We start from the raw sequence: 22572 nt of genomic DNA, 5'->3' as shown, positions 1-22572 counted from the left end.
TCGAGAATTGCCCCGCTTTACCTTAATCGAAATAGTCGCGGACAGATGTACCTACAAAGAAACCTACGGATCCAAATGAAAATCTTATTTTTTGTAAACGTTTCAATAAGAATACTTTTATTACGCGGGCGAAGCCGCGGGTAAAAGCTAGTGTAAATATAAACATTTATTACAACAAATATACCATTACATCCACAATACTGCCCTCCTAAGCTGAAAAGCGCTATCTCAAATGAAAATCCATAGCTAACTTATACTTAAGAGGGCTTTCGTGTTAATAAATTATTAGTTTAAAAAACACTATAAAACACGCTTTTATAAATGCACGTAAACGCCAAAAATAAATTATGGATCGTTCAAGTTGTCTCTATTTGTGAGCTGAAGTTTAAAAACTATGTGCTTTTAATTATAATATTTGATTGTAAAAGCGTGGGGCGCTGGAACAGGAAAGACTTTTTGTATAACCACAGAATATATAAGTATAACTTGCTGATAAATCAAATTATGCTATGTTACGGGAAGGAGGTTACACAGATTGACGCGCTAACTGGAGTTGCAGCATGACTAGTAGGTTCTACATTAAACAGTCAAATCAATTAAAAGTCAGTGTTCAAAGTAGGTACCAGTTTGTCGAACTCAGACAAAATATGCGCTAGTAGCGAGGAGAGTCGACAGTCACCGACACTTAGAACGCCGCTTTTTTCCGGTAATCAAAGTACAAAAGGGGAAAGTGTCTACAGTGACAGGATGCAGAGTTCTTGTTCGTGGACGAGATATCTTTGGTTCTCTTTGGTAACCCTTAGGCGGCATATGTAAACGTTATGTTCTTATGCAACTTCATTCGCCAGGAAGTTAGAATTAGTATTTGTTTACAAGAAAGTCTTTCCTGTTCCAGCGCCCCACGCTTTTACAATCAAATATTATAATTAAAAGCACATAGTTTTTAAACTTCAGCTCACAAATAGAGACAACTTGAACGATCCATAATTTATTTTTGGCGTTTACGTGCATTTATAAAAGCGTGTTTTATAGTGTTTTTTAAACTAATAATTTATTTTATACTTTTTAGTCATTAATAATGAAATAAATACCTTTTAACATTTATACATAAAATTATTTCAAGTAGGCGGATTTTACATGCCATTTGTGGCTTAACGTGTACTTATTGCTAATTGCTACTTAATAATAACTAGCGGCTACCTTCTTATTACGGTATTATCATAAAAATGTTTATACCTAGTAAGTTATCCGTAAAAGATAGACAATATAGACATGTTCCATCGCGGACTTTTTGAAGACATTAGAGAGACATACTTTCGCCATACATTGTTTTGAAGCTCTCAGCTAGTGGGATTTTGTTTGACTCGATTAGAAAATATTGTCACATTTCAACTAATTCAAACAAAATTTAAGTATTTCTTTTTTGCCGAGCCCCCCTTTATTTGCACTTAAGGGTCACAGGAAAACCATTATCCAACTTATTTTAAATACAACGTTGATCTTTCTTTTATGCGGGGGGCTTTGCCCCCCGAGCCCCCTTTGTTTGCTCTGAAAGGTCACAAGAAAACGCTAACCCAACTTATTTTAAATACTACGTTAATCTTTCTTTTATGCGGGGGGCTTCGCCCCCGGAGCCCCCTTTTCGTTACTCTTAAGGGTAACAAGAAAACCCTAACCCAACTTATTTTAAATACAACGTTTATCTTTCTTTTATGCGGGGGGCTTCGCCCCCCGAGCCTCCCTTTGTTTGCTCTTAAAGGTCACAAGAAAACACTAACCCAACTTATCTTAAATACTACGTTGATCTTTCTTTCATGCGGGGGGCTTCGCCCCCCGAGCCCCCCTTTGTTTGCTCTTAAAGGTCACAAGAAAACCCTAACCCAACTTATTTTAAATACTACGTTGATCTTTCTTTTATGCGGGGGGCTTCGCCCCCCGAGCCCCCCTTTTCGTTACTCTTAAGGGTCACAAGAAAACCCTAAACCAACTTATTTAAAATACAACGTTGATCTTTCTTTCATGCGGGGGGCTTCGCCCCCCGAGCTCCCCTTTGTTTGCTCTTAAAGGTCACAAGAAAACGCTAACCAAACCTATTTTAAAAACAACGTTGATCTTTCTTTTCTGCGGGGGCTTCGCCCCCCGAGCCCCCCTTTGTTTGCTCTTAAAGGTCACAAGAAAACGCTAACCCGACTTATTTTAAATACTACGTTAATCTTTCTTTTATGCTGGGGGCTTCGCCCCCCGAGCCCTCCTTTTCTTTACTCTTAAGGATCACAAGAAAACCCTAACCCAACTTATTTTAAATACTACGTTGATCTTTCTTTCATGCGGGGGGCTTCGCCCCCCGAGCCCCCCTTTGTTTGCTCTTAAAGGTCACAAGAAAACGCTAACCCAACTTATTTTAAAAACAACGTTGATCTTTCTTTTATGCGGGGTGCTTCGCCCCCCGAGCCCCCCTTTGTTTGCTCTTAAAGGTCACAAGAAAACGCTAACCCAACTTATCTTAAGTATTACGTTGATCTTTCTTTCATGCGGGGGGCTTCGCCCCCCGAGCCCCCCTTTGTTTGCTCTTAAAGGTCACAAGAAAACGCTAACCCAACTTATTTTAAATACTACGTTAATCTTTTTTTTATGCGGGGGCTTCGCCCCCGAGCCCCCCTTTGTTTACTCTTAAAGGTCACAAGAAAACGCTATCCCAACTTATCTTAAATACTACGTTGATCTTTCTTTCATGCGGGGGGCTTCGCCCTCTGAGCCCCCCTTTTCTTTACTCTTAAGGAACACAAGAAAACCCTAAACCAACTTATTTTAAATACAACGTTGATCTTTCTTTCATGCGGGGGGCTTCGCCCCCCGAGCTCCCCTTTGTTTGCTCTTAAAGGTCACAAGAAAACGCTAACCCAACTTATTCTAAATACTACGTTGATCTTTCTTTCATGCGGGGGCCTTTTCTTTACTCTTAAGGATCACAAGAAAACCTTAACCCAACTTATTTTAAATATAACGTTGATCTTTCTTTTATGCGGGGGGCTTCGCCCCCCGAGCCCCCCTTTGTTTGCTCTGAAAGGTCACAAGAAAACGCTAACCCAACTTATTTTAAATACTACGTTAATCTTTCTTTTATGCGGGGGCGAAGCCCCCGAGCCCCCTTTGTTTACTCTTAAAGGTCACAAGAAAACGCTAACCCAACTTATCTTAAATACTACGTTGATCTTTCTTTCATGAGGGGGGCTTCGCCCCCCGAGCCCCCCTTTTCTTTACTCTTAAGGATCACAATAAAACCCTAAACCAACTTATTTTAAATACAACGTTGATCTTTCTTACATGCGGGGGCTTCGCCCCCCGAGCCCCCCTTTGTTTGCTCTTAAATGTCACAAGAAAACGCTAACCCAACTTATCTTAAATACTACGTTGATCTTTCTTTTTCATGCGGGGGGCTTCGCCCCCCGAGCCCCCATTTGTTTGCTCTTAAATGTCACAAGAAAACGCTAACCCAACTTATCTTAAATACTTCGTTGATCTTTCTTTCAAGAGGGGGGCTTCGCCCCCTGAGCCCCCCTTTGTTTGCTCTTAAGGATCACAAGAAAACCCTAAACCAACTTATTTTAAATACAACGTTGATCTTTCTTTCATGCGGGGGGATTTGCCCCCCGAGCCCCCCTTTGTTTGCTCTTAAATGTCACAAGAAAACGCTAACCCAACTTATCTTAAATACTACGTTGATCTTTCTTTCATGCGGGGGGCTTCGCCCCCCGAGCCCCCTTTGTTTGCTCTTAAAGGTCACAAGAAAACGCTAACTCAACTTATTCTAAATACAACGTTGATCATTCTTTCATGCGGGGGCTTCGCCCCCCGAGCCCCCCTTTGTTTGCTCTTAAAGGTCACAAGAAAACGCTAACCCAACTTATCTTAACTACTACGTTGATCTTTCTTTCATGCGGGGGGCTTCGCCCCCCGAGCCCCCCTTTGTTTGCTCTTAAAGGTCACAAGAAAACGCTAACCCAACTTATTATAAATACTACGTTGATCTTTCTTTCATGCGGGGGCTTCGCCCCCGAGCCCCCTTTGTTTGCTCTTAAAGGTCACAAGAAAACGCTAACCCAACTTATTCTAAATACTACGTTGATCTTTCTTTCATGCGGGGGCCTTTTCTTTACTCTTAAGGATCACAAGAAAACCTTAACCCAACTTATTTTAAATACAACGTTGATCTTTCTTTTATGCGGGGGCTTCGCCCCCGAGCCCCCCTTTGTTTGCTCTGAAAGGTCACAAGAAAACGCTAACCCAACTTATTTTAAATACTACGTTAATCTTTCTTTTATGCGGGGGGCGAAGCCCCCCGAGCCCCCCTTTGTTTACTCTTAAAGGTCACAAGAAAACGCTAACCCAACTTATCTTAAATACTACGTTGATCTTTCTTTCATGCGGGGGCTTCGCCCCCCGAGCCCCCCTTTTCTTTACTCTTAAGGATCACAAGAAAACCCTAAACCAACTTATTTTAAATACAACGTTGATCTTTCTTTCATGCGGGGGGCTTCGCCCCCCGAGCCCCCCTTTGTTTGCTCTTAAATGTCACAAGAAAACGCTAACCCAACTTATCTTAAATACTACGTTGATCTTTCTTTCATGCGGGGGGCTTTGCCCCCCGAGCCCCCCTTTGTTTGCTCGTAAAGGTCACAAGAAAACGCTAACCCAACTTATTCTAAATACTACGTTGATCTTTCTTTCATGCGGGGGGCTTCGCCCCCCTAGCCCCCCTTTTCTTTACTCTTAAGGATCACAAGAAAACCTTAACCAAACTTATTTTAAATACAACGTTGATCTTTCTTTTATGCGGGGGGCTTCGCCCCCGAGCCCCCCATTTATTTGCTCTGAAAGGTCACAAGAAAACGCTAACTCAACTTATTTTAAATACTACGTTGATCTTTCTTTCATGCTTCCCCCCTCGAGCCCCCCCTTTTTTTTCTGTTCTTATCTTCCGGCACCATCATCAGGCCTTGAAACCTAATCGTAGTCATAGTTCATTACAAGATTTTTCTAAGAAGCCCAAAAACAGCTATGATACGATGTTCCATCATGTAGTTCCAGTTCATATCTTCCGGCTCCATCATCAGACCTTGAATTCTAATCGTAGTCAAAGTTCATTACAAGACTTTTCTAAGAAGCCCAAAAACAGCTATGATACGATGTTCTATCATGTAGTTCCAGTTCATATCTTCCGGCTCCATCATCAGACCTTGAAACCTAATCGTAGTCAAAGTTCATTACAAGACTTTTCTAAGAAGCCCAAAAACAGCTATGATACGATGTTCCATCATGTAGTTCCAGCTCATATCTTCCGGCTCCATCATCAGACCTTGAAACCTAATTGTAGTCAAAGTTCATTACAAGACTTTCCTAAGAAGCCCAAAAACAGCTATGATACGATGTTCCATGATGTAGTTCCAGTTCATATCTTCCGGCTCCATCATCAGACCTTGAAACCTAATCGTAGTCAAAGTTCATTACAAGACTTTTCTAAGAAACCCAAAAACAGCTATGATACGATGTTCCATCATGTAGTTCCAGTTCATATCTTTCGGCTTCATCATCAGACCTTGAAACCTAATTGTAGTCAAAGTTCATTACAAGACTTTTCTAAGAAACCCAAAAACGGCTATGATACGAGGTTCCATCATGTAGTTCCAGTTCATATCTTCCGACTCCATCATCAGATCAGCTCAACAGTACCATATTATTGTATTGTCATCGGAACTACATATAGCTGCCAATTTTCATTACGCTACGACTCCTGGAAGATGGTTAAATTAGCCTCCGCAGATTCCATTACATACATAGTTACATACACGACGACCTAATAAAAGCGTGTTAAAAATAGTGAAATCGCAACCGAGCGCTCGATCATACCGTGTGTGGTATCAAATTAAAGGGCTTTGCGAGTAGTTTATAAATATATATCACATTATAGGACTTTTTCTACTTGGTCTAACAAAATATGAGAAAATGTCCAAAAGTGGTAATAATTGTACCGGAGAAGGCTCGTTTTCAAAAAATTGGCAAAAATCAATAATAGCAATTTATAATCACTAAGGCATAACAGCAATTTAAGTAAACGTTGCAGATTAATTTAGTACAAAACTTACTTCTATGTGATGTAGATTTTCAAAGAAATTGTCACTTAATTTTAGGTAATTTCTGAAAAAAATTGAATTCGCCTTAGGCTAGTTTACTCTTTTTCAAAAACTTAAAATAAAAATCTAGTCTGAAATAATTGTGGTACAGGATATACGAATTATAAATTTACCCGTTTTAATATTCAAAATTTTTCAAATTTTACAAATAAGATCGACTGATTCAGCTCTATACGTGCGTTTTTCTAAACGTGCATTAGAGAAAAATTCATAATTAATTTAGTGAGTTAGTTTTCAAAAATCCAGTCTTATAAAAATCGAGATAATAAGATGCTCTAACTGGAACTTGAATTAAATAAATCTATTGGATAACGGAAAGTGTAGTATTTCACCGACTAAAATCAATTTTACATTCTTTTGACGTTTTTTTTGAAAGCAGCCTTAAGTATCTATAGCTGACAGTTCCATTTTCAAAATCATTTGGTTTTGAGATAGGGCCACTCGGCTTAGCAGGGCAGAATATGCCATATCAAAGTTAAAACTCTTAATCACTACATAGTATAAAACAAAGTCGCTTTCTCTGTCCCTATATCCCTATGTATGCTTAAATCTTAAAAACTACGCAACGAATTTTGATGAGTTTTTTTTTAATAGATAGAGTGATTCTAGAGGAAGGTTTACATGTAGGTATAGTACCCGTGCGAAGCCGGGGCGGGTCGCTAGTTCATTTTATAATTCCATTGCCTTATTTTTTTTAAGAGTGTGTGTTTTATCACACCTCGGACACTGGCGATTAAATAGTTATATGAAAGAGGCGCGTTCCTAGCACACAGTCTAAGCTCGTGTAGGTGAACGCGTACCATGCTTGTATCAGTGAGATATGACAGGTCGACTGTTCACGTTTTTGACAGGTGGTAACTGTCAGGTAACCGAGAGGGGGTGGGCGGCACTTTCAGCGGGGAGCGGGAGTGGCCATACTGTACGATAGTACTCTTTATTATACTGTGGTTTTATCGAATCTGTAGTTACGTAATCCGTCGATTCTGTCGCCCGTCAGTCGCATGCGGGTGATAACGCCACAGATAACAAACGTCTTGCCATAGAGCAGGGGTGCTTTTATTGCCATGGGTGTGGATTTTTGACAGGGCTGCCAAAACACTGTCTTTAGTATCTTTGGTAGTCCTATGATGATAATGATGACAATGATGATGGTTGTGATGATTTTTTTAAATCTATATAAAAAGCATTACCTAGGTGCTTCAGCTGTAGTAATTAGTAGTAGTACTAGTAGTGGTAGTAGTAGTAGTAGTAGTAGTAGCTATTGTGTTATTTTGCTCTGGGCTGTAAGCTGTATAATGGAATTCCCGTTTTTTATGCAATAAAATATGGATTATAACGGTCGTACAAAAATTAAGTGTCGAGGGCATTTTTATATGTATACAATATTGATAATTCGTATTAATTAAAACATTACTCAAAAGTTCAATATATATTCAGAAGTCGTACATGAATGACACATAAACGGTTCGTTTTGAGCTTAATAACATTACGTAGAATGCATTATCGTTTTTATGATCAATAAAGTGTCCTACATTCATGCACTTTTCAAAACGTCTTAAATTACATATGATATGCAATGAACCAGCCAATTTATATGCACAAATATGTCACTCAATTTATTACTGGCCACAAAGACGTTGTAAACGTCAGATTCCAAATTTAAAAATTAATTCGTCCAAGGGTTGTTGAGCTGTCAAACCAATAACCGTTTATTAATGACCGAAAACTATTTCAAACGAACTTGAATCTTACACCGTAGAAACAAGTTTTAAAATTGGAACACAATGGTAAATGCTCTCATATTGATGCATCGCATAGTCTGTGAGATATTCTTCGAAAAAGTTGTCGTTCTTGTTTTTTTTTTATGTTGGTACTGGTTTTATAATTATTATTATATTGGCGCCTTTAAAATTGAGTTATGCGACGCGACGATAAACGACAAACTTCTACATGCAGTTCGGAATTGATATTGTGTCATCATACTTACGATAAATTAGTGTGTAACTGCTTTTATGGTTTTTGCGAATGGAAAAAGTAGTTGGCCTTTCTTTATAAGGGAGGCAGAGGTTTTGTAATAAAGTAATAATCCATAATATCCATCACTTTATAAGAAAATATATCTTTTTTTTTAATTATTTCATATTTTATATTTCATTCACTAAAAATATACAGTGTCAAGTAGGTACCTATGTTTTTTTAAATATTTCCAATTTAAAGAAATTACTTAAAAAATCGTTTTCTTGTGTTTCGTTTCGTTATGTTTGTGTGTGTGTGTGTGTATCGCTCTCGTAGTAAAATTTTGAAATTTGAATTATTTTTTCTTTAATCTTATTTTCCTTATTTAGGTACCTAAAAAAATATACTCTGGCAGTCTGACACACATACACACACACACACATACACACACACACACACACACACACACACACACACACACACACACACACAGACACACACACCCTTTACGCCTACATTAAAAAAATTTTTGCCTTTTTCTATTGACAATGGTGTTGCGCTATCCTTAATTAAAAAAAAACTCAATTTTTTTCTAACCATAACTAATTTTTTTTTTCTCGTGGAGGCAGCCCTACACACCCCAGTCTGCAGTTTGGGATAGGTCGGCACCGGTCGATATTCTTCGCCATCACTTTTACACGCTTAAGGCGCATAATAGATGTAATTCCTGTCGAACTACGTCTTTGACAAGGTGATTCACGATTTAATCCTCTGAATCCTGTGATGAAGGGTAAAATTGACAAAACCTGCAATTTGTTCGCCGAAAGAATTATAGTATGCAAACTTATTGAAAATATGTAAGAAAGACCAACAAGACACTAACTTAACCATCCCTCTGGCCCTCTGGTGTTTTGCGATCCCTCTCCCCGTTTGTATTCAAGACAAATTTGTCAAAAGCATTAAAAATTTGGACGCAATATTCTATTAAAAAATCAAAACTTTGAGGCGTGTCATGACGGCGTTATTCGGTATCGAATTATTTTAAACACTAGTAACTTTCATTATGATTGACAGATCGAAAATGTGGATTTGACTTGTCAGTCAATGAATTGTCAAATAGAGGGTGAAGAAAGCATGATCCGTGACCTGTCAACAAATCAGTGCTATTGTAATAATGGAGCTGTAAAGTACTAAACACACACATACAGCACACTCGAAATGACAATAGGGGAGGTATAAACTTTTTGTATATCTTTCCTTCGTATTTTTCCGGAAGCGTTTGTGTTTGTCATGCTACTCAAACAGTGTCAATACGTCTTGTACTGAGACTGACTGAAATTGCATGACACGTCGTACGATTCCGCAAGAATACGAATGAAAAGCTGGCACTTCATGTGTAATGTCTTCTATAAGACACAATACAAAATTTATTGAACGTGGTACTGTCAGAATAAACATTTCAAAAATATTAAAGTTTTTGTTTAAGGTATGTAGGCAATAATCATGACTTTACGTTACAGTCAAATGTCAAAACAAAACAATAGGTACTTGAAAATCCACAAACAACGAGCTACACAGAAAATTACGTTTTGTTACCACAGTCTATAAATAGTAACCAGTAACTTTAATTACTACAGCATGAGAAACTCAAATATTTAGCCAGAAACCAAAACGAAATGAACTTAGCACGTATTGACTGATTTATTGCTAAACGCCCCTCTATTACTTCACTAGGGGAAACTAAACGCAATTTGGTTTTACAAACTTAACTTTACCATGGCGAAATAATGTATAGTAACTAAAGTGTAAGGAACTAAGGATGAACATTCAAGGAGTATATTATTTTTCAGGCGCAAATACGGTGAGTTATGGTTATGGTAAAGTCCACAAACAAAACTAATTGACAATGTTTTTAAGGTCAAAATAAATCAATAGTCTGTGATCAATATGTCTATGTAGGGCTAAAAGAGAAGCTAGTAGAATTTGTTAATTTCATGAAATATGTACTTACTACTTACTTTTTAATCTCATATATGATATGCTTAGAATAAATTTCAGTTTAGCTGGTCAAAAGATTTTTTTCTCGTTATTATAAACGTCACATTCGAAGCTATTCTGAACAAATAAATCCTGTTATAAACTTAATGAAGTCATTTAATTTGCAGCTTTTGGCATAAATCATTTCCTTTGTATTATGCCGGCATGTGTTTAAAAAGTTAATCCTCTTTGTTGTCTGTGGTCCGGATGTGCATCGATTTTAGCGCCAAAACATATTTTCATTGCATTGCAAACATTTGCAAGGTTATTTTATTTCCTAAAATCTACACTATTATTGGCATAGATAAACTTATTATTTTCGTAAATATTTCACTACTGTCCTCTCTGACGGCTGACGACCAACTGAATGAAGCGCCAACGTGTAAACGCAGTTGGCCATTGGCGCCAAGATCCTTTGATGTGTGGACAAAAAACCGACACCAATCGGTTGGCCGGCAAGCGCAAGCGCCAACTGACAACTTACGGCCAAGTAGCCCTCTACACGCTTGGCCAAGGGGGTTGGTGGAACCGTTGGCCATATGTGTACAGCGGCCATTATATAGGTTGGCACTTTATTTTTTAATTGAGGCACGGCATGGCTGCTCGTCCTGCTATGTTGCATGGGAAAGAGGGGGTGTCTAATATAGTTATGTTTGCGATTAAATTATTAGGATTTACGAGTATACGAGGGCGAATAAAATTGCTTTATTAATAAAGCTCTTGTTAAAACTGCCCTTAAAATAGCTAAAGCGTATCTGGTGCGGCGCTGGCGCGTTGAAATATGACGATGGAAATAGCTCTTAGGGCATTTATACACTTTGGTATGCTGTCAGAGTCAGTAAAAAGAAGATTATGTCGCTTTTATTTCATCAGCAATATAAGGACTTGCTTATTATAGTGAAGTGTTGAAAATAAATGCTCCAAGTGTTTCTTTTTAAATATTTAACTGTATACTAGAAATTTTCATCTTCTGATTGAATATTTGTGTGAATCTGTAGTGTAAAAAAAAAGTGGATATCACGAATAACCGACAGGCAGTTATAGTCTGGCGAACTGTTAGTCACTGGTTTTCTTTGTTGAAAAATTTTTTCACGACTATATCACATGTCATATTAAAGTGTTATACCGTGACATTTTCCTTCTTCATCGAGATGGAAAGTGACATAAACGTCGTTAACTAGCCAGTTATTTTCCAAGCGAGCTAACGAGCTATTAGAGGATTACAGAGAAAACTGTTAGTTTATCTAATATGTAGATGTAACAATAAGAACTTTAAATATAATTAAGCCTGTTTAAGTATCCTTTAATCTGGAACACTATAGATAATTATATTCTGTGCTGGAACATAGAAAACAGTTTGTAACTACAAAAAGAGGGCTGTTATAAGTTTGGCCGCTATGCTTGTCTGTATGTGGCCCCGTAGCTCCTAAACGACGAGATCCGGGTAAACCGATTTGGATGCGATTTTTTTTTATTTGAAAGAGGCTTTTCTAGCGATGATTCTTAGACATTTTCTACCAAAATCTGGCCAGCCATTTTATACTTTTTAAGGTTGTGTAAGGGGTTTTTTAAATGTTAAATTTAATGGTCTTTCTTTATTAATATATATTGCTACAATGGAAGTTCATAACAGAGTTACAGAGTAATTTATCAAATGCCGCAGTATATTCACTACAGCAGTTTCAGCAAATTAGCAGCAACCAAAACAAACCATCAGTACAAAGTTGTTTAGACAACGCCACAAATAGAGGGGTGAACGACCGGTGATACCTGCACTATACTTCCGTTTACTATAACTAATATGTATGTATAAATATCTATAGTTTCAGATAAAGATGTATGTTTTGAACGCATCTGTTTTTGTTAATATGTAGAGTGGCAAAAGTAGAATTGAAAAGAGGTTCTTTTTATACACACATATTCCTATTTCTATAGAACATTTATTCTGTTTCAATGGTATTGGCTGTAGTTGGACATAATATGTTATATTGTGCACTAAACACTATGTGAAAAACCTGGGATAAATCCTGGGACACTCAAAACAATTCCGAATTACGTATAAGGGCATTTTCAGAATTTGGGACCCCCCCAATGAGCGTGTTGTTAACAAAAATTAACTCACTGTCAGTTTTGTGACGATAATGACGCCGTCACTATGACATAGTTCTACAGTGGCCTAGGGTTCCAATTGGTTGACTGTACGTCTGATACGACCAACGTTCAGCGAGGGTCCAACGGATCACAGCGAATATGAACAAAGGCTTCACTAACATATGTAGTTTGACAATCGATATGTACCTAGTAGTAGTAGTAGTAGTAGTAAACTCTTTATTGTACAATTAATAACAAAAAACACAGTAATTACAGTAAAGAACAGTACAAAGGCGAACTTATCCCTTTGAGGGATTTCTTCCAGTTAACCTTGGAGTGAATGAGAGGATAAAAAGAGATGAGGGTGACAAATGCAGCAACATGTACAACAAGGTACCAGAAAGACAAATAATTAAATAAATACACACATAATTTATGGGAATGAACAAATATTACATAAAAAAAAGGAATGGAGAAATTACACTAAAAATGGGAAAATAACAATTGAGAATTTAAATAAAACAGACATTGAGACAGTGAGACAACACAACTCATAACTGAACAACTCATATGTCACAGCGAATAGGAACAGCATCAGCACTAACATAGTTCAGCAATCGATATGTCATTGAACTTGAACTGTAATTGGGGTGCGACACGCCCTTGAACGGGAACGGCTGGCCGCCCCCTACGACTATTTTATATATACTTATAGGTACTTACAGGCGGCAGAACGGCTCTTATGGTGAATATTGAATTGAACTTGTCTATGTCTATGCGTTTTCACATTATCCGATCCGATATCGGATGTCGGACCGATATCCCATACATTACAAGCGCCATCTTGGATTTTTTCCATTGAAATTCTTCCGATATCCGATATGGGATCGGATAGTGTATGTATAGAACTCCAGTGAGACTCAAACATTTTTAAAAATATTTTAAGCGGGCTACTCACATGTCGTCGCGCTCTCGATATGTAAAGGGGGGTCGCTACTCTTGAGATCCTCGGAAATGGATCGAAACATGTCGAACGTTATATCACACATAACAGTAACATTTTTTGACTTAAATAACATGTGAGTAAAATATTTTTAAATATATTGAATTAAATGTATTTAAAGGAGTACATAAGTAGGTTCGTTATTTTTTACCGTTTTGAACGTATAAGACATCAGACTTCCAACACTATTTATATTAAACTTTTTTTAAATTAGCCGATATCAGGGGCGGCTCACTCCGCGATTGTATCGCCGCGCTACAAGTACATGCTGGCGGCCGCGAGCTCGCGGCCTACTCAGGGGTGGCGTTCTCACGGAACGGACGTTCACATTTTCAATTGTTACTTTACGTCGCGAGTTTTCTTTAAGGTTCATATTATGCGACGTCCACGTGTGGAATGGCTGATAATAGTGATAATGCTTAGTTAGATAGACATCATGAATAAAATACATACCATAGGACATTCTTAAGGTGCGTTTAAACGGCGCGCGATAACGCGAGCCGAGCCTAGCTCGGCTCGTGATCCGGCGCGCCACGCGCCGTTTAAACAGCTACGCTCGGCGCGGCTCGGCTCGGCTCGGCAAAGTTCGCGCGATCCATCACTTGTCGGTTTTTTCGACACGGATCAAAGGCGCGCGCGCCGTCTTCGGCTCGGCTCGTGTTAATACGCGCCGTCTAAACAGATGGTACAAAGCGCGCGACGACGGAAATCGAGTTTTAAGTTTTTAACACGCTTTTATTAGGTCGTCGTGTATGTAACTAACTATGTAATGGAATCTACGGAGGCTAATTTAACCATCTTCCAAGGATCGTAGCGTAATGAAAATTGGCAACTGTATGCAGTTCTGATGACAATACAATAATATGGTACTGTTGAACTGATCTGATGATGGAGCCGGAAGATATGAACTGGAACTACATGATGGAACATCGTATGAAAGCTGTTTTTGGGTTTCTTAGAAAAGTCTTGTAATAAACTTTGACTACCAATAGGTTTCAAAGTCTGATGATGGAGCCGGAAGATATGAACTGGAACTACATGATGGAACATCGTATCAAAGCTGTTTTTGGGTTTCTTAGAAAAGTATTGTAATGAACTTTGACTACGATTAGGTTTCAAGGTCTGATGTTGGAGCCGGAAGATATGAACTGGAACTACATGATGGAACTTCTTATCATAGCTGTTTTTGGGTTTCTTAGAAAAGTCTTATAATGAACTTTGACCACGATTAGGTTTCAAGGTCTGATAATGAAGCCCGAAGATAGGCACTGGCATTCCATGATGGCATATCGTATCATAGTTCTGTTTGCGCTTGTGAGAAAGGCCACGTAATGAACTTCGAACGTTACGTTTTCAACGTTATAACAAACCTATTATTGACCGAAGCGAAGCGAGGCCTAAGCTAGGTTAGGGTTTTCTTGCGACCCTTATGAGCGGAAAAAGGAAAAATCGAATCAGTATATCTAAACTAAGTCAGGTTAGGGTCTTTTTTGTGACCCTTAAATATGCAGCCCAGCCAGGCAATCATGGTCGCGCGATAAACGATAAAACATCGGGCATCGATAGGGATGGCCTGCTGTTTTATCATTTATCGCGCGACCATGATTGCGTAAATAAATATCAACGTAGTATTTAAAATAAGTTGGTTAAGGGATTTCTTGTGACCCTTAAGAGCAAAAGTAAGAGGGGCTCGGGGGGCGAAGCCCCCCGCATAAAATAAAGATTAACGTAATATTAAAAATAAGTTGGGTTAGGGTTTTCTTGTGACCCTTAAGAGTAACTACGGAACCCTAAAAAAAGGGGGCTCGGCCCCCGAAAAAAAGAAAGATTAACGTAGTATATAAAAAAGGTGGGTGTGGGTTTTCTTGCGACCCTTAAGAGCGAAAATAAGGTGGGGGGTGGGGGGGTGGCTTTATCAACGAAAAATTTCACGCCACGCTACTGCTAAGCATGTCGCGAAGGTCTACAGTTCCCAGAGCCACTATTAGTCTTTTAGTTGCTTAGCAAAATGTCGCGTCCACGTTCCATATCCAGGTTCAACCCAACGTAAATATACTAGAGTGCGACTGAGAAAATTCAACCCTTTGTCTCTATCCTCTTACAGAGTAAGATGAAATCCTTAAGTTCCGTATTGCATTAATCTTCAAATTAGCGCAGCACTATGAAGAAAATTTCGCGCTCGCTACGCTCGCGATCGCGATTTTTTCCCTACATGGTAAAATTTCTTCCCAAACCTGCCGAAACTCAAATTCGCTCAACCAACCCACACAACCCTAATCGATTGCATAGGCCGGCACTGGCCGGCATTGACTCCTAGTGATTTCAAGTTGGGCATCTACCGTGCACAAGATGCAAGGCACTACGCAGTGGTGTATTTAGGGTCCCTTACTTTTGCGGTTGGACAGGCTCATGTGGCCCTGAGTAGAGTAAAATTACTTAGTGCTCTCCAGATAGAAGAGCTAGATTGTTCTAAAGCTGACAGGTAAAACACCATGCAATACAGACACACTGGCGGAGATGGAGAGAATGTGGGCTCAATAAAATAGAAATTGAAATAAAAATTAAAATTAAATGAATCAATGAAAACTTTATTGCGATAAGCTTGGTAATACATCAGGTGGTATTAATTATTATTAAGTAGCAATACGTGTTAGCTACAAATGGCTTGCGAAATTCGCCTACTTGGAATAAATTTATGTTTAAATTTTAAAGATATTTCATTATTAGCGACTAAAAAGTATAAAATAAATTTATAGTTTAAAAAACTCTAGAAAAACACGCTTTTATAAATGCACGTAAAAGCCAAAAATAAATTATGGATCGTTCAAGTTGTCTCTATTTGTAAACTCTGTGCTTTTAATTATAATATTTGATTGTAAAAGCGTGGGGCGCTGTAACAGGAAAATCTTTTTGTATAACTTGCTGAGAAATCAAGTTAAACTATATTACGAGAAGCAGTTTACACAGATTGGCGCGCTAACTGGACTTGCAGCATGACTGCAGCGCCCCACGCTTTTACAATCAAATATTATAATTAAAAGCACATAGTTTACTCTTCATCCCAGAAATAGAGACAACTTGAACGATCCATAATTTATTTTTGGCTTTTACGTGCATTTATAAAAGCGTGTTTTTCTAGAGTTTTTTAAACTATAAATTTATTTATCGGCGTTTTCATGTGTTCGAATTATGGAGTGGAGCAATGATATGATTCAAAGCTTTATTGAATTATATGAAGAGGAACCATCAATATGGAATCCAAAACATCTCGGTCACAAAAATCGCAACAATATAATAGGCTTTCGTTCGTATCTACACGGACGGCTCGGCTCGCGTAGGATCGTGCTACCTCGCGCCGTGTAAACGCACAGGCTCGCGTTCGTATTGAGCCGAGCCGCATCTACACGGACGGCTCGGCTCGCGTGAGATCGTGCTAACACGCGCCGTTTAAACGCACCTTTACACAGATCTACTATTGATTAAGTCCCACGGAAAAGTTCAATAAGGCTTATGATGTTGGTATTTAAACAAAAATATATGAATACTGTACATATACCTAACTAGCTTTTACCCGCGGCTTCGCCCGCGTAATAAAAGTATTCTTATTGAAACGTTTACAAAAAATAAGATTTTCATTTGGATCCGTAGGTTTCTTTGTAGGTACATCTGTCCGCGATTATTTCGATTAAGGTAAAGCGGGGCAATTCTCGACTGGAGGGCCATTGTAACTGATCTAGTTGCTGCTATCTTTTTTGGCTGACTGTACCTTACACATATTACTATTGTTTTAAAAGAAATTCTTGCAATGATTGTAGAATTGTTACACAGCGACCACAGCGTAGGTAGTAGGTACGAATATGTATGTATTTTACCTATATAAATATTTATACTGGGGAAACTTCATACAACCCACATAGCCAGTATCTCGACGCTATGGTCGGTAGGGTAAAAAGTACTTCCTTGCATTATCGCTTACTATTTTTTCCATTTTGCTTATACTTATTGCAAACGTAAACATATAAAAGGCAAGCAAACAACGATCTTCTTACAGCACATTGAATGTAATAGTTATTACGGATGCAGGATACTCGCCGATACATACTTACTAATCCCTTCCCACTGAGCCACCTGCATTTAACACTGCCTAGATATCGATTGCCGACCGATTATTCCGACCCCAATCCCTATTCTTATCCCCGTCCCTATCCCTATCCCTATCCCCGTCCCTATCCCTATCCCTATCCCTATCCCTATCCCTATCCCTATCCCTATCCCTATCCCTATCCCTATCCCTATCCCTAACCCTAACCCTATCCCGTTCTGTCCCCGTCCCCGTCCCCGTCCCCGTCCCTTAACAAACATGTCTTTAGGAATCCTCCTGTGAAGTTTCGAATAAAATAATCAAACTTATCTTGTTTCCCCATACAAAATTTGAACCCCCATTTCACCCCCATAGGAGAAGAATTTTGAAAAATCCTTTCTTAATGCTCCTCTACACTATATGAGGAACATATGTGCCAAATTTGAAATCTCTAGGACCAGCAGTTTCGGCTGTGCGTTGATATGTCAGTCAGTCAGTTTCTTCTTTTATATATTTTTTTGATATTTAAACCCCATTGCACCACAACAGGGGAGAAGGTATTTCACTTCCGGCTCGTTAGATTTTAAAAACGTTGTATTTATCGTGATCAGCGACCCAATAAATCGTAAAAACGATACCCATATTAGTTTTTTGACTTTATCACCCTTTTAGGGGTTAAATTTTCAAAGAACCTGAAACACGTCTTTAGTCATATGTTTTTAGGATCCCTCCTGTGAAGTTTTGAATAAACCAGTGAAACTAACATTGTTTCCCCATACAAACTTTGAACCCCCATTTGATCCCCTTAGGAGGCGAATTTTGAAAAATCCTTTCTTAGTGCTCTTCTACACTATATAAGGAACCTTCGTGCCAAATTTGACATCTCTAGGACCAGCGGTTTCGGCTGTGCGTTGATATGTCAGTCAGTCAGTCAATATCTTCTTTTATATATTTTTTTGGTATTTAAACCCAATTGCACTACAACAGGGGAGAAGGTATTTCACTTTCGCCTCGTTAGATTTTAAAAACGTTGTATTTATCGTGATCAGCGACCCAATAAACCGTAAAAACGATACCCATATTAGTTTTTTGACTTTATCACCCCCTTTTCACCCTTTTAGGGGTTAAATTTTCAAAAAACCTGAAACACGTATTCAGTCATATGTCTTAAGGAATCTTCCTGTGAAGTTTCGAATAAAATAGTCAAACTAATCTTGTTTCCCCATACAAACTTTGAACCCCCATTTAACCCCCTTAGGAGGTGAATTTTGGAAAATCCTTTCTTAGTGCTCCTCTACACTATATAAGGAACCTACGTGCCAAATTTGAAATCTCTAGGACCAGCGGTTTCGGCTGTGCGTTGATATGTCAGTCAGTCAGTCAGTCAGTCAGTCAGTCAGTCAGTCAGTCAGTCAGTCAGTCAGTCAGTCAGTCAGTCAGTCAGTCAGTCAGTCAGCTTCTTCTTTTATATATTTAGATAGAAAGTACCCAAGACTTGAATAAAATAGTATAACATTTTATCTGAGTATTAATTCGTTTTAATCCATAAGCAACCCTATCGCCGGACGCCGAGCACGTGCGGCTCGTTTCTTTGTAATAATTTTGTAGGCATTTAATAGGCGGCATTTCGTGAACATCAAAGCAGTGGGCCTTCTGTACTTGTACTATTATATATTCTGTGCCGATATGTGCCTGTTCGTTCCTGATATTCAGATCAGAAGCTATTAGACCTGTTCTATTTAAATATGTGCAAAGTTGAAATTAGTGATATTTTCTCAATTTCTATTACCTAAACCAACTAATGTCGACTAAATCTTATCGATGTTTTCGAGTTATGATTGTTATAAACTGCTTTTTATGGCCTGTAGAACACCTTTTTATTCCCATTGTTCTGAATATCTTCGAACTAACCTCATCAATATTCGGTCACTCCCATCGGCACGGAGCTTCGCTAATAGTTTAATTATTTAATTAAGTCACGACTCAGATAATTAAACTATTCGTCGTGCGAAGTTGCAGACAGACATGCAAGCGTCAGCATGCAAGTGTTCTGGGGGCACGGTAGTGCCCCCGCCAAGTCGAGCAAAAAGAGGCACGGCCGTACCATTGCATTGTTAGTTTACCAAACAGGATCGAGTATAATTATAGAGAAGAGAACTACTGTCAAAGTGTAGTCACAATGCATAAACTGCCATCTCTCGACACAGGATTAATACTTTTGAACCTTAGTTTTGATAATTTGACCCATATTCTTTACTTAATATGTGTCAAAATATATTTTTAAATTAAAGCAAAAATGGAAAAAATTTCCACCCCCGACCTCAATTGGAAGCGCGTTGGCCCCGGCAAGGCCAGAGGTCGCAGGTTCGAGTCTTGCCGGAGGTGGGAATTTTTCAATTTTTCCTCTAATTTAAAAATTTGTAATATCGCTCGCAGACGTTTCTGTATGATAAAAAACAAATTTATGTGTCAAAATAGCCAAATATTGATATTAGCTTTCTTGATAGTTCCGAAGTACTTACGAATTTTTCTTAGTCTTTATCTGTCTATACGGAGTTATATATTATGACTTTGCTAGTACACAATTATCTTCATAATCAATCCACGTTAGTTAGGCATACACAGAAAAAAATGGTTTTTTGAAACAAGAACCAGATGTGTTTCACCTAATATTTCTTGATCTCAAATATATATATCTTGAAATAAGATAATCTCACTAACGTTTCAAAAATTTTAAATTCTTCATATTCAAGACCGAAAATCTTGGATGAAAGCAAATATTATTTGAGTCAAAATTTATATCTCAAATCAAAACTAATTTATTTCTCACCTTAAGAATGATTAAGCAGATTTGATTTAAGAATTAATTCTTGTGCCAATATAGAGTCAAACTTAGCTCAAGATTACATTCAAATCTCAAATGAACAACTGAAAAGTATTCAAGCAAGTAATATGTTACTTGATAGGAGATATTATTTAGTTCACCCAAGAATTATTGAAATATTCAGCCAAGAATTTAGACATTCTAAAAGCAAGTAATATATTTCTTGGTAAAAGATTTTACTAGTTTCATTCAAGATCTAGTTAAATTTACAATCAAGAATTTAAAAATCTTAAAGCAAGTAATATATTTCTTGGTAAAAGATATTACTAGTTTCATTCAAGATCTAGTTAAATTTACAATCAAGAATTTTAAAAATCTTAAAGCAAGTAATATATTCCTTGGTAAAAGATATTACTAGTTTCATTCAAGATCTAGTTAAATTTACAATCAAGAATTTAAAAAATCTTAAAGCAAGTAATATATTTCTCGGTAAAAGATATTACTAGTTTCATTCAAGATTCGGTTAAATTAACAATCAAGAATTAAGACAATCTAAACGCAAGTAATATATTTCTTGGTAAAAGATATTACTAGTTTCATTCAAGATCCAGTTAAATTTACAATCAAGAATTTAAAAAATCTTAAAGCAAGTAATATTTTTCTCGGTAAAAGATATTACTAGTTTCATTCAAGATTCGGTTAAATTAACAATCAAGAATTAAGACAATCTAAAAGCAAGTAATATATTTCTTGGTAAAAGATATTACTAGTTTCATTCAAGATCCAGTTAAATTTACAATCAAGAATTTAAAAAATCTTAAAGCAAGTAATATATTTCTCGGTAAAAGATATTACTAGTTTCATTCAAAATTCGGTTAAATTAACAATCAAGAATTAAGACAATCTAAAAGCAAGTAATATATTTCTTGGTAGAAGATATTACTAGTTTCATTCAAGATTCAGTTAAATTAACAACCAAGAATTAAGACAATCTAAAAGCAAGTAATATATTTCTTGGTATTAAAAGATATTACTAATTTCATTCAAGATTCAATTAAATTAACAAACAAGAATTTAGACATTCTAAAAGCAAGTAATATATTTCTCGGTAGAAGATATTACTAGTTTTATTCAAGATTCACTTAAATGAACAATCAAGAATTAAGACAATCTCAAAACAAATAATATACTTCTCGGTAAAAGATATTACTAGTTTTATTCAAGATTCAGTTAAATTAACAATCAAGAATTTAGACATTCTAAAAGCAGAAAATAAATTTCTCGGTGGAAGATATTACTAGTTTCAATCAAGATTCGGCTAAATTAACAATCAAGAATCAGAAATCCTAAAAGCAAGTACCTAATATATTTCTCGGTAGAAGATATGACTAGTCACTCAAGATTCAGTTAAATTAACAATGAAGAATGTAATAATATATAATATGATTAAGGACTACAAATACTACTATAGATAGACAACACACACACACTACAATATTACTATAGACTATAAATTTGTATGATAAGAAGTAAGCAAAGCATTTGTCACGGGTTTTAGTAATGTTTGCTGGAAAAACAATTAGTAGGTACTGAAAAGTATCGAAGTAGCGGGAATTCCCGGTACGACGCAGGTACCGGAAATTTTAGTCCTGGTACTGAAGATTGTACCGGCACCGCAATCTATATACCTAAATATTGGCTTATATGCATTGTACAAACCATAGCGAGGACAGACGCAGTATTTAATCTGCGTCTGTTTGCATGTAATTGTATTGTATACCTATATATACCTATGTTACGGAAAAAATCGTTTTTGTCTCAAGACAGTCGAAATATTTGAATCTTAAATCAAGACCTTCGAAAGCAAAAGCATTATTGCTCCAAGATATCATTTCTTGCTAGTTCTTGCAACAAAATTTACAAATCTTGTCTCAAGAAGTTGCATTTTTTGCTATGAGCAGTGTTGCTGTATTCATTTTTTACCCGATAATCTTGGAGAATGGTTTAGCGAACAATCTTCACACAATCTACCACGCTTTTGATATGTTTTTGAAATAATTGTAAAAGGCATAAAAAAATAAACCGTTTCATAAAACAACAAAGGCATAGAGCTACTTAGCGTGTTGCTACTTAGTTTTGCATAGGTACTTATACATTTCGAAAATTCCTTTAGTGTTTATCAAAATAATGAAATACGCATTATTTTGAAGTTTGATTAAAATCATGCACCAGTTACTTTTAGAAGTTTTTTTATTATTGTTTAATAGGAGGCAAACGAGATGTAAATAAAAAAACATGTTTATTTCTTAGTATAAACGAGCATTTCTTTTTTTTTTGCCAATATTTTTTTTTATGGTTTTAGGGAATTTTAGGTCAATTGTACTCAGAA

General features: G+C 37.2%; 1 protein-coding gene across 1 annotated transcript in view; it reads left to right on the top strand.

Annotated features, from left to right (window-relative positions):
* LOC125237242 overlaps positions 1-22572 on the top strand; it is a 236611-nt gene that overhangs the window by 32095 nt on the left and 181944 nt on the right. The gene's annotated exons all lie outside the window — the stretch shown is intronic.

Source organism: Leguminivora glycinivorella, chromosome 20 (assembly GCF_023078275.1).
Source record: "Leguminivora glycinivorella isolate SPB_JAAS2020 chromosome 20, LegGlyc_1.1, whole genome shotgun sequence".
NCBI classification, from domain to species: domain Eukaryota; kingdom Metazoa; phylum Arthropoda; class Insecta; order Lepidoptera; family Tortricidae; genus Leguminivora; species Leguminivora glycinivorella.
Note: the sequence above shows the minus strand (reverse complement) of the source record. Positions and strands in the feature narration are given on the sequence as shown.